The sequence below is a fragment of the Panthera leo genome, chromosome B3, assembly GCF_018350215.1.
Source record: "Panthera leo isolate Ple1 chromosome B3, P.leo_Ple1_pat1.1, whole genome shotgun sequence".
NCBI lineage: Eukaryota > Metazoa > Chordata > Mammalia > Carnivora > Felidae > Panthera > Panthera leo.
Genome location: NC_056684.1, coordinates 96,958,976 through 96,972,311, shown reverse-complemented (window position 1 = coordinate 96,972,311; position 13,336 = coordinate 96,958,976). Strand labels below are relative to the sequence as shown.

The window sequence follows — 13,336 nt, the reverse complement described above, 5'->3', positions numbered from 1 at the left end:
CACATATCAACCTATGTAAAAAATATATTTTTATGAAAATTGAAGTTACATGCTTTGAAGCACAGTACATTGGGGATAATGAAGCTTAAAGCAAAGTTTGAGTTCAGAAATATATGAAATAAGAACACAATAATCCACGGTAGTACAGAAGTCAGAGGTGTAGTATGTTGAAGCCCAGGAGAGTTGAGTTTTTTCCTTCAGGTAAAAATTTCATGCTGTAACACATCCAGATGGTACTATGGTTGCCATGTGGTGGTGTGCTTTGCCAGCAGCAGAGCCTATTACTGAATTCTCAGGAATTCTGTGAGCCAGTTGATATCATGTAGGTGACCTGAAGTTGGCCATGGCAGGAGTTTATGCCACAGTTATTGGCAAATGCTACAAGAGTGATTTTTCCCTCTCTGAGAGTTGGTTGTGAAACATTACTACAACACTCCTAGTTGTATGTATGCTTCAGTTTTACTAGTCTTCACCCTCCATTTGGAGGAATTTTAGTTAATTATAGTGCCATTAGCATGTGCATAATCCTCAGCACTTTCTACTTTTGTACCAAGGACCCTTGGAAACCAGGGTTTCTTACATCAACAGGAAAGCAAACTGGTTACTGTATTCTGTGGCATTGTAAGAGAGGGCTATTGTGAGCAAGTCCCTGAGATTTTCTAGAATTCTTAGGTTCAGCAAAGATAAGATGCCACTTGCTTTCTTCAGCTCAAGGAAGTTGTGAGGATTTATAAGGATAAAAGATTAAAAATTGGCTATAAAGTAATGATGCTCATTTGCATAAATCAGACACCAAGAAGCCCCATGACTTGATCTTTATCCCTTGCTTGTAGCATGACTATGACGCAATACGAATTGTTAAATCCATAGACCAGAGTTTTGACTGCTGACTGAACGTTGTCTCCTTCGACCATATCCCTTTGGGAGGCAGTGCACGTGTTTGAGTGATGGTACTGTTGCCCAGAATATGTTTTGATCTTCTTTTGGAGCCAACTTCAGAATCACTTTACAGACCAAACAAGGGAAGTCATTTAATTATTTTAGAGTCACAACTCCTCTTGTACTCAGAACAGTGTTACCTGACAAGATGATGCTTTTATTTATCAGGGTAGGCCTCAAATGACTTGGGTGCAGTTTTGAGAAGTTAAACCTGTTAAAAGATACAAATTTACCATCACTAGAGATAGCTAAAAAGGGGGAAGAGGTAGAAAAGAGGGACCAGATACTCTCATGCATTGTTTAAGAGGGTATAAATATACACACCTCTTTGGAGGGCAATTTGGAAATGCTTATCAAGTATAAATGAACTTGACTTCTGACCCACAATTACACTTCTTGGAATTTATTCAACAGACACACTCCTAAAAGCACAGAAAGAATCTTGTACAGAACATTTACTGCAACAGGAAAAGATTAGAGGAAACAAATCTCCAACAATAGGAGACAGGTTAAGTAATTGTAGAGCATTCATAAACTGGAACACTGTTCCATCATTAGTGAGAATGAGGCAGAGCTGTATATATTGATAAGGAACAATCTCTAAGATATTAAGTGTAAAAACTAGGTACAGAAGAGTGTGCTTCAACCTTTGTTAAAAAAGGATATGCATATGTATTAATTTATAAGCTTGTAAGCATTCTGTATCTACATGTCTGTATTATCTCATCTCTAGAAGAATTTGAAGAAACAAGGTAGAGTACTGATTCTAGGGAAGGGAACTAGGAAACCAAGAGAAAGGTTGAGAAGTAAATAATTTTTCACTGTGTAATCTTTGAATTTTGAAACACACATTTTCATAAAACAACAAAAAGAGAATAAGTGTCAGGCTAAAGGTGATTCTCAATTCCTACAAATTTTAAACGGTGGCAGTACTACTGTTTACACAAATAAATTATAAGTGTGCTGTGAACAGAGATTTGCCACTTGCAGGGGCCTAAGATGCTTGAATCTAAATATACTGACATGTTTGTTAAAGAAATGTTTCGTTACTGGGGCGTGTCGGTGGCTCAGTCAAGTAACCTTACAACTCTTGGTTTCTGCTCAGGTGGTGATCTCAGTTTGTGAATTTGAGCCCTATGTTGGGCTCTGCACTGACAGTGTGGAGACTGTTTGGGATTCTCTCTCTCCCTTTGTCCCTCCCCCACTCATGCTTGCTCTCTCTCTCTCTCTCTCTCTCTCTCTCAGAATAAATAAATAAAACTTTAAAAAAAGTTTAAAAAAAACTTAAAAAAAACCCAGACACATAGACCAGTGGAATAGAATAGAAACCCCAGAATTAGACCCACAAAAGTATGGCCAACTAATCTTTGACAAAGCAGGAAAGCATATCCAATGGAAAAAAGACCGTCTCTTTAACAAATGGTGCTAGGAGAACTGGACAGCAACATGCAGAACTCGACCACTTTCTTACACCATTCACAAAAATAAACTCAAAATGGATAAAGGACCTGAATATGAGACAGGAAACCATCAAAACCCTAGAGGAGAAAGAAGGAAAAAAACCTCTCTGACCTCAGTTGCAGCAATTTCTTACTTGACACATCCCCAAAGGCAAGGGAATTGAAAGCAAAAATGAACTATTGGGACCTCATGAAGATAAAAAGCTTCTGCACTGCAAAGGAAACAATCAACAAAACTAAAAGGCAACCAACGGAATGGGAAAAGATATTTGCAAATGACATATCGGACAAAGGGCTAGTATCCAAAATCTATAAAGAGCTCACCAAACTCCACACCCGAAAAACAAATAGTCCAGTGAAGAAATGGGCAGAAAACATGAATAGACACTTCCTTAAAGAAGACATCCAGATGGCCAACAGGCACATGAAAAGATGCTCAATGTCGCTCCTCATCAGGGAACTACAGGTCAAAACCGCACTCAGATACCACCTCATGCCAGTCAGAGTGGCCAAAATGAATAAATCAGGAGACTATAGATGCTGGCGAGGATGTGGAGAAATGGGAATCCTCTTGCACTGTTGGTGGGAATGCAAACTGGTGCAGCCGCTCTGGAAAACAGTGTGGAGGTTCCTCAAAAAATTAAAAATAGAACTACCCTATGACCCAGCAATAGCACTGCTAGGAATTTACCCAAGGGATACAGGAGTGCTGATGCATAGGGGCACTTGTACCCCAATGTTTATAGCAGCACTTTCAACAATAGCCAAATTATGGAAAGAGCCTAAATGTCCATCAACTGATGAATGGATAATGAAATGGTGGTTTATACACACAATGGAATACTACATGGCAAAGAGAAAGAATGAAATATGGCCTTTTGTAGTAACCTGGATGGAACTGGAGAGTGTTATGCTAAGTGAAATAAGGCATACAGAGAGAGACAGATACCATATGTTTTCACTTTTATATGGATCCTGAGAAACTTAACAGAAGACCGTGGGGGAGGGGAAGGGAAAAAAAAAAGGCTAGAGAGGGAAGGAGCCAAAACATAAGAGACTCTTAAAAACTGAGAACAAACTGATGGTTGATGGGGGTGGGAGAGAGGGGAGGGTGGGTGATAGGTATTGAGAAGGGCACCTGTTGGGATGAGCACTGGGTGTTATATGGAAACCAATTTGACAATAAATTTCATATTAAAAAAAAATAAAACCTTGAAATACACTGTGGAATTTAAACACCTGTAACTGAGCTTGAGAATTTCATATTAAATACACATAAATAAGGAAAAAAAAGAAATGTTTTATTACTTTAATCTCATTTTCAGATTAATCTCATTTGTAGGAATTCCAGTTGGCAGGAAGGTGCTAAAGAAAAAAACTCATCCTTGGACCTTGATGACTCCTCAAGGGCAGGCACCACACATGTTAATTCACATGGAAGCCTAGAACGGTGTCTGAATCTCAGTCAGAGTTCTTGGCTGCAAGCACTATACACCAACTCTAGCTAATTTAAGTAGGAAAAGAGCTTATAAAAAGGATGTCAGACAGCTAACAGTATTTTGGGAGAGGATAGAGAACCAGGCTTAGCAGTAGGTAGCCAGGGCAATGCCCCAATCATTCTAGAGTGAAACACCACTACTGATACTGCTGAACTCAAAATGTCTGAGTTGGGACCACTGACACACTCACACTGGACCCTCAGTGAAGCTGAAGGCCCACATCACTTTACTCCCATCCTACTGGTGAGAAATTAGTCACATAATTAACAAAGAACTGTATTACTTATGCTGAATGGCCATGTACCTAGCTAAAACTTTGATGCTCTGTTACAATAAGAATGGAGGGGAGAATGGGTACTGTGGGACAATGAACAGTCTATCCCACAGAAAAATGACACCATACTGAACTCAAATAAAAGCTGACAAAAAGGTAGGTAAGAGCCATCTTCATTTGGATTTTGAAGTGAAGTCATTAGGCTTGAGTCAGCTTGGATCTATGTTCCTAAGAACTATTTTTTTTTTCTGAAATATACAAAGCCAATGAAAAATACGAAAACCATTATTTTTTTTAAGATTTTGTTTTTAAGTGACCTGTATACCCAACATGGTGCTCAAACTCACAATCTTGGGATCAAGAGTCACACGCTCCACTGATTGAGCCAGGCAGGGATCCCAGAAAACAATTATTATTTATATATTTTCATGTTGATTATTTTCTTGTTGTTTTTGCTAAATTGCTGGGCATGGATCCATGGATAGGCATCTATGAGTCTGCTGATAGTTGGAGTAAGGGAAGTACTATTATAGTTTTGTCTTATAGAAATGAGTATTTTTAGGTTTGATGATTGATCAGATTCGAGCATGTGAGTTTTCCTTTTTGGAGAGGACTGGAACTCATCAGAGAGAGTGTCCCATTCTGCAAGACTGTTAGTGGGTTGGAGGAGCTCCAATTGTCAAACTTCTTTACCTGAGAAGGTTGCTCTTCTTAATTAACAGGGAACTGCCATCTTCTGGACTCTGATAAACAGCCAGGTGATGTTCTGGCTCATGGGAAACTCCAAGTAGCTGTGTGAACGTGTTTTCTCTTCTAAGTAATTGCATTGTCCCCTTTTCTTTTTCCTTGAACAAAATGACGGCTGGATAATCTCCAGGTTATTCAAGAATTTAATAATATTTTTATTGTTTGAGTGTGAGATGTTTTCCATGTGTGAAATCCCATGTGAATTGAGAAATGGGGAGTAGTGAACCCAAGAGGATGCTTGAACCCCAGTAGAGATTCCAGTCTTTCTGATGCTGAACAGTTTATTTGTAGAAGCAGTCTGTGCCTGAAGGATGGGCATGGATATATCAAGGACCAAATAGGAAGGTGTCTTTATATTAGATAGTCCATCTGTAGAAGAAACTAAAAATAAAGGTTGTAACCTCTCTCAAATTCAGTGGAATGCCTGTTTTGCTGGGTTTCAAGAAGTTCTTAACCATTTATGCAAATCTGAAAGTGGGGGGTCTCAAAAATTCCTATAAGAAAATAACTAGGAAATGAAGCTAACAGTTTTAATATTTTAATGTGCTAGCTCTTTAAGAGATGCTAAGTATTTCCAAGGAGAGCTAAACTGTAAATCATAGTCTTTAGCTTGCAAAAGTATATTGAATAGGCTAAAGAAAATGATCTGTTTGATAATTTCTAGTGGAATCTGAGATTTGAAAGCATTCACGTTTTCTTTCAAATATTCACATCCCAAAAGGTCTTATCTGACTTCTGCTTGTTTTCTTTTTTTTCTATTAGTTTTTTTTAAATGTTTGTTTATTTTTGAGAGAGAGAGACAGAGCATGAGTGGGGAGGGGCAGAAAGAGAGGGAGACACAGAATATGAAGAAGGCTCCAGGCTCTGAGCTGTCAGCACAGAGCCCTACGCAGGGCTCGAACCCACCAGCTGTGAGATCATGACCTGAGCTGAAGTCAGACACTTAACCTACTGAGCCACCCAGGTACCTTTGTTTTTTTTTTTTTTTTTTTTTTAAACGTTTATTTATTTTTGAGACAGAGAGAGACAGAGCATGAACGGGGGAGGGTCAGAGAGAGGGAGACACAGAATCTGAAACAGGCTCCAGGCTCTGAGCAGTCAGCACAGAGCCCGACGCGGGGCTCGAACTCACCGGACCGTGAGATCATGACCTGAGCCGAAGTCGGACGCTTAACTGACTGAGCCACCCAGGCGCCCCAAGGTACCTTTGTTTTTATTTAATTTTTCCCCAAGTACTCAGAAAAATGAGTTTTGAAAAGTTTTCAAATGTTACTGTTCAAAGAACAGTACTAGTCACTTGGTTTTTTTCCTTCTTTGCCATTTTGTCTTATCGTCGTTCTCCTCTTTGTTTACTGGGAATGCCATATTTTATGTCTTTTCTCCAAAAAGACTCATTTCTTGCCATTTCTTCTGCTTATTCTCTGAGACTGTGGGTGCTTAAGGAATTTGCTTCTCTACCCTGTCATCCAGTCTCTCCTTCCAGGGAATGTGACTATGATGATAATTGTGCTACCTGGTTCAGGTAAATGGATTTTTCTTTGGGGGGAAGGCAATGCAGTTACTTTTTCAATCTCGTCTGTGTATATCTTTGTGTAGAGAACCGTGATTAAAACAATGGAATATGCATTGTAATTGAACCTCTCTCTTGGTAAGAGTGACCTTGTGCCGTGCCTACAATTAACTATAGCAAGGATACAAGTGTGTCTGTAAATGACCAGGCTGAAGGTTAATTAATACACAAACAGCTGAAAATGGAGCAGTTTGTCTTTTAGGCAAGCCAACGCATTTTACGATTCATAGATGGTTCTAAAAATAAAGATGTGCAGTAGATAGATATCAACTGCAAAACCATCCCTTCTCCCTCTCATCCCTATCATCCCTATCTCCCTATCATCTCCCTATCATCCCTATCATTTGAAGTTTGGCATCACTATAGACAAGTTTGTCACCTGTCCATATTCACATGTTCCTTTCTCATTTAAAAAAATTTTGTAATTTTTCTACTACTACCCAACTTACCTAGCCTTAAGATCTCTGAGACACTTTGGATCCTCCATTGTTTTTCCTATAATTCTGGTCACTTGCCAGGCCTTATCCATCCTTCTGTTTAAAATCTATCTCATCTTGGCAGAGGACCTGTACTCCTTTCTGTTTAAACTCCACACCCCTGGGTCAAGACCCAGTGGGTTATTGCAATTATCTTCTGCTCATCTCCTTTCTTTGGTTCCTATTGCTTCAATCTATCCTGTGCTTGACATTATTAATAAGTTCAGTCCTCCCAGTATATTGTTTTCATCAAATTCTATGATCCAAGCTAAAAAAGAAAACCAAAACCAAAACAGTCTATTGGTTTCCTCAGAGGAGAAGTTCCAAACTTCTTGACCTAGTTTTTAAGTTTCCTTTAATCTGACTCCAATTTGTCTCTTTTCACTCCTCATTTTACTTCTTTCACTTCTGTTTACATTGCCTCCCCAGTCCCCACTCTCCCGCCCCACCCTCCAGGCTGCTGTAATTCAAGTCCTACCTGTTCTTCAAGACACAACTCAAGTCTCATCCCATGATAAAGACTTCCTTGTCAATTTCAGCCCATACTGACAGGGCTCTTCTCTGAGCTCAGAGGATGTAGGATGTTGGATATTGAATTGCCAGAGGCCTGAGTTGTCACTGTCCATTGGCTCTCTCTATAGTCATATGGTTCATACCCCTATTATGTTCTCCTCCACTATATGTGGGGACAGTATCACGTTTTCTATTGTTAGCATGGTGCCTGGCACACAGTGCTTGGCATAATGATGAAATGAAAATGAAGCCCACATCATTGGCAGCAGACCTGGACCAAGGCTTCGAGAGTTTTCCAGTTCATGTTGCTGTATCAGTACAGCTCTTGTCTACAGAACTGCGTAGGTCTCTCCCTTGTGTGGTTATTTAATAATTCTTATGTTTAATCCTTCACTGATCTTGAAATGTCTTTTAAATGCCCCTTCTTCTCCATTTCCATTCTTCAAATATAAAGCTCACTTTTTCCTTTTCATTTGTATCCCCTCAAATCCTAAGTCATAACAGACCAACTGTTGTGAGCTAAATTAATAGAAAAAATTCTGGAGGCATCTGTTTATGGTTTATCTCTGAGTGAGAGCACAATCTTTGGAGGGAGCAAACCTGTATTGAATGCTGACCATAGCTGAGAGCTGGCATAGTTTTTTTCCTTCCAGATCCCATTTCTGGTATATTTTAATCTCAAATTTCCAGCTAAAACTGATTTTTGAGTGTTGTATGCTTTATACATTTCTACTGGGGGGATTGGCTCTTTCCCTTTTCCTCTCCACAAAGATGTTGAATTTCATCTGCTGTCTGCCTTCTAGTTTGGATACATATTCAAGGTGGCAATTAGACTAGTATCCCACACTCCTCACTCTGACATTTGAATTTTTGGGATTAAAAGTCACCTAAGGTTTGGAAATGTGTCATATTTCAGGTGGCATGGTTTAGAGAATGTATTTTATGTCTTTTCCTGTAGAAAAGTCATTGTTTTTTTTCCTGTTGAGCCAGGAGGCAAAACTGTGGGACTCAAATGTAAAACTTTTAATAGGCAATCGCTATCATTCCATATTCAATGCACAACCACAGGGTGCCTGGCACTTCCAGCGCTGCTGTAAATAACGGGCCCTTTACAACTGTACCTAAAATATACTTCGCTAATTTACTGGAGTGACAACTGCCATCTGTGTGGTATTAGAGCACTTTAAAGTGGCCAACGTTCTGATTGTTTGACTTGTTAAAAAGCACAGAACAGTTTTCACCCTGAGGAGGTGAAGGGGGCAGGATTTGAGTCACTCACAAATTGTTTCAAGACTCTGTTTCAGAAGTGAGGCCAGTTTTGATCTCACACCCTAAATTAACACTCCCAAACCTGTACATTTCCACTGTCACCTTGGAAGTGTTTTTTAAATGCCCCATCCAAGCCTCCCCACCAAAATGACTGCAAAATCCCTCTGGTTGCCTTTTCTGATGCTAGCTCCCCACCTTCCATTTTGTGTAGCATCTCCCTGCCATATTCATGGCTCTTAAACACCTCATTCATCATGTCAGTGACAGTGCTTTCTTACAGAAAGTCAGAATTTTTGGCTGCTTTCCCCATTCTCACAATCAGGTCTTTGTGAGTGTGGTGGGTCTCCCATCCTTCCCAACATCCCTTGCAGCCTGGGGCTTGGGAAACCTAGGAATTGGGAAGGGAAAAAAGCAAGAGGTTGAGTCAGTGACCTTCCCCTAAAGTCTACTAGACCCTTATGCATTGCCTCTGTAAGAGAATTAGCGATCATCTGTTACTGCATTCTCTTATCCACATCATTCCATTTTATAAATGAGTGAACTCCACTTCAGAGCCTGTAGACAGTTGCCCAGGTTCACCTAGCTATTAACTGCAAGATGGCTCGACCCCAATCTATCATTTCTTCTCTTATTACCCTTCTGGGCTATAAAGGCCCTCCATGACTTTATCTCTCCTGCTAATCTTGAGTTCTTACAACTCTCTAACTCAGCCTGCTCTTCTGATTAGGGCAGGTATTTACTGTCATGTGAAAATGAAAGTTCTGCCTCTGTGACTATGTTCTTAGCTTTTCTCTTGCCTGTGATACCATCCTTTCTTCCTTTGAACTATCTTAAGTTTTACTCCTTGTGTCATGTACTGGAAAGAATGTGGATTTTAGAATCAGGTATTTAATACTGTTTGAATGATGACAGACAAGTTAATGAGTTTGTTTTCTCAGAGTATGGTTGAGTTAACTGAGGAAACATGAGAGGCAAAGTTCAGTTCCTGGCACATGGTAGGACATCAGATGAGGTCTCTTTCCTTTCTTTGTTCCCACTTCAATGTCCACATAGTCCGTGGTGCTTTTCCTGACCATTCTATCATTCACTTTCTCAGGATTCCAACAGTGTCTCATTTCAGGCCATCGTTATAGTATGTTTTCTGATGTTTGTTCTCTGTGGTAATTATTGATATTGTCTGCAATTTGTTCCCTCTTCCCTGTAAGAGGTTATCCATCTCTATTTCATTGAGGTTGGGCTTGATCATGTGACTTGCCTTGGCCAATGCAGTGTGAACAAATGTGACATAGCCTATGTTCTTCTTAGAGAAACTGTTTCTGTCAGCTCTCTCTCTCATCCTTTCAGCTACAAAAATGGTGTGTTGCACACAGGAGCTGCTCCTTTAGCTTGAGTCCTAAAATGAGAAAACATGTGGTGAGGCAGTAGTTGAGGTAAAACATGAGCACTACATAGATGTTTACTATTGTAAGTCTCTGAGATTGTGGGCATTGTTAACACTGAAGATTCACTAATCAACTCCTGTATTCTTTGTGTTAGTCTTGTTTCCCAAAGTAGTGTTAAATTTTTTAGTTCATAAGCTCAGGTGTTCAAAAAATTTAACAGGTTTTATTTCTATAGCAACTCTGCCTCCAAGCCCCTATTCTGCTGGATAAGTAAAAAAAAAGAAGCAACTTCAGTTTTCCTTGGAACTCTTCCCCACAAATAACTCCCTAGGATTTGGCTACAGTTATGAGGGCCTGACACCCTGGGATCATGGGTTTTGTTCAGATGGCTACCATCCCTGTGGACATGACCTCTTCAGGTCTGGTAGCTTTCTACAGCCATACTTGGGGCATAGGAGTCTTCAGCAGGGCTTCCCATGATCCAGCTGCAACCCATGACCACTCCTCTCTTTCTGATTCAGAGTGCTGCCAATAAGTGAGGCCCCTGTACTTGAGGCACACAGACCCTCTTCCTGTCTTCTCTCTTCCCCTAGGCAAGAGGCAACCCTTTCCAAACTTGGGGAGATCTCTCCTCTTTCAAGTTTCTACTAGAAATTCCATCTGTGCTCTTAAATCCTCTTCCCATAAAAATTGGAAAGCCTTGTAAGCTTCTCTTTTCCTGCCCTGCATCTATTTGCCCTGAGGCAAGGCACATAGAGCTGACTTAACCTATTTAATTTCGGTAGAAGAGAAAGGAAAAAAAATGGGGAACAAAAGTAAGTTAGTATTTCAAATTATTATCTAACCACATTTCTGATTTGGGATAGGGTTTCTCAACCTCAGCACTATTAAAAATTGGAGCTGAATAAATCTTTGTTGTGTGGAGTCTTCTGTACATTGTAGGATGTTTAGCAGCATCCCTGGCTTCTACCCAGTATATGCCAGTAACCTACCCCCATACCCTCCCTCCCCCCTTCCTGCCCCACCCCCTTCCAGGGGGAGAGGCAAAATCATACCCAGTTGAGAACCACTCAATTGGGTGCATGGATTTGGTGCATGGTTTGAGTTATATATAACCTTTGCTTTCCCCAAGATTTAACAGAGGATTTAATTAATAAGGAGGCACTTAATAGATATTTTCTGATAGAAGGAATGAAATAATAAATTTTATTTATATTTTGGTGGGGTGGGGGGGCTGCAGTTCCTCTTAAATAGGGAAGTGAAGGGAAACAAATGAGTTTGTCTTAAAAATATTTCTTTTCCGTCTTTTTGCAGGTATGCAATCTATATGGGTGAATGCTCAAACTAATTATTGTTACTGAGGAATTTTAATGAAATTCTGAATTCAGTCACTCAACCAGTGTGGTAATTAACAAAGAGTTGGTTGGGGAAGAACATTTATGAAAAGGAACAACAAAATAAATAATTTACATGCCAAAGAATATAATTCCTGGGAGGGCATGAGTCAGTTGTAGAGTTCTGCCAATGTCATAGTCCCAGAGTTTGCTGTGTGAGGGATTTGAAACAGTGAAGGATGAAAATGTGAATTGAAATCCCTTATGTTAATAAAGCTGCATATGTCATTGTGGTTCTAGTGTCTCTGAAGACTTTTCTACAATGAAAGGAGCTTTTCTTTGAACAGTGAGGTCTTTTGACATGAAGTTTCCTTAGCAGGGTAAGGATTTGACATTGGGCAAGAAAAGAGTTTATATATTCTTTGAGTAGGAGAGGTGAGTCCTATATGTGGGTATATTAGGGTTGAGGGAGGCATTAAAGAAAAAATGTTATTTATGTTTTATGGGAAATTAATCCTACCTGCTTTCTGGGAAACAACAGTGACCCAATTATGAAGGCAAAAAGACTAGCCAGGGATTAGTGTCACTTGTGTTGCATATGCCGCTTATTGCCTGTTTATAACAAAGTAGGTGCTTTTATCATAAGACACACAACAGATAGTCTGTTATCTCAAGCTTTTAGAAATTGATATATGCAAACACTTGGCAGAGCAGGTATCTTTGCAACCTTTCTTAATAATAACAGACTGCTGTTCAGCACCTGGGGTACAATTTAGCGGGTACATCTCATTTTGGCATATGTGTGAAAAGGAAAACCTTGTGTGGTAGGATTACTTTACCAATATGATATTTCGGAAATAGCTGAGATTTAAATTACCATGGGGCTGTATTATTAAAGTGAGAGATTTATTCAGTTTACACTACAAATCCCTGGAGAGATAAATGTGCTTATATTATGGTACAATCAGAAAGGTAAATAACAAGTCTGGACACCATTTTCTTTCAAGTAGTATTTTAGTTGTACGATGGTTTTTTAAGGATGAAAGCAGATAGAGGAGTGTTTAATCAGAATGTGAAATATTAAGCTCAGAAGGAACAAAGAATTGAAAAAGAAGCTTATTTTATACATAATAAGGTGTAATTTCTGACTTTAGAATAGTCTACTTTTAAATCTAAAACGTTACAGAACCCCATACCAGATGTGGTATGTTGCTCATTTGGTGATTTACTGGTTCCTCTCCTTCCTGGTCATTCCCGCTGTCAGCAGGATCTCAGTACTGAGAGTATTTACCTTAAAAATGTTGTTATCCACAAAACATGTCTCACACAGTCTCTTCTGGCTTTCACTGCAGTCTAAGAGTTTTCAGACTTACCTTTCCTGGAGATCACTAATCTGAAAGCACCCCTTGCTTTCTTTCTCTGTGTTGTACCCATTACTTTCTTGAGATCAAGCCATAGACCCTCTTTATTCTCAAAGTCTTCCTTAACATACATTGGTCAGTCTACTGATGACTTCCTTGCTGGTGTGGCCTCCACACATCATTTCAAAATTTGTTCCCACAGTGGGTTATGTCAACATATTCCAAAATGTGTTGCAAGAGATAAAGCTTGGTGGAATATTAATAATAGACATCACATGACAAAAAGGGCCCATGTTAAAATAAGTTTGAAAATCCTAAATGGACAAAATTTTGCCCCCTTACCTGCTGTACATCACCAGAACTTCTCAATGATGTGAATTTCTAACACTTTACAGTGATGTGATTTTTTTCTTATAATATTTATCAACATCTCACAGAATTAGCATTACATAGACCAGGACAGACATTGGGAATGCTAAATTAGACTACATGACTAGATAGTCTATATGACT

At 39.4% G+C, this 13,336-nt stretch overlaps 1 long non-coding RNA gene across 1 annotated transcript in view; it reads left to right on the top strand.

Annotated features, from left to right (window-relative positions):
- Positions 1-12,844, top strand: part of LOC122222521 — a 77,389-nt gene extending 64,545 nt beyond the window's left edge. The window contains exons 5-6 of the long non-coding RNA XR_006203788.1: positions 6,346-6,441; positions 11,444-12,844. This is a non-coding gene — a long non-coding RNA (uncharacterized LOC122222521). The remainder of the gene's footprint in view (positions 1-6,345; positions 6,442-11,443) is intronic.
- The last annotated feature ends 492 nt before the right edge of the window (positions 12,845-13,336 follow it).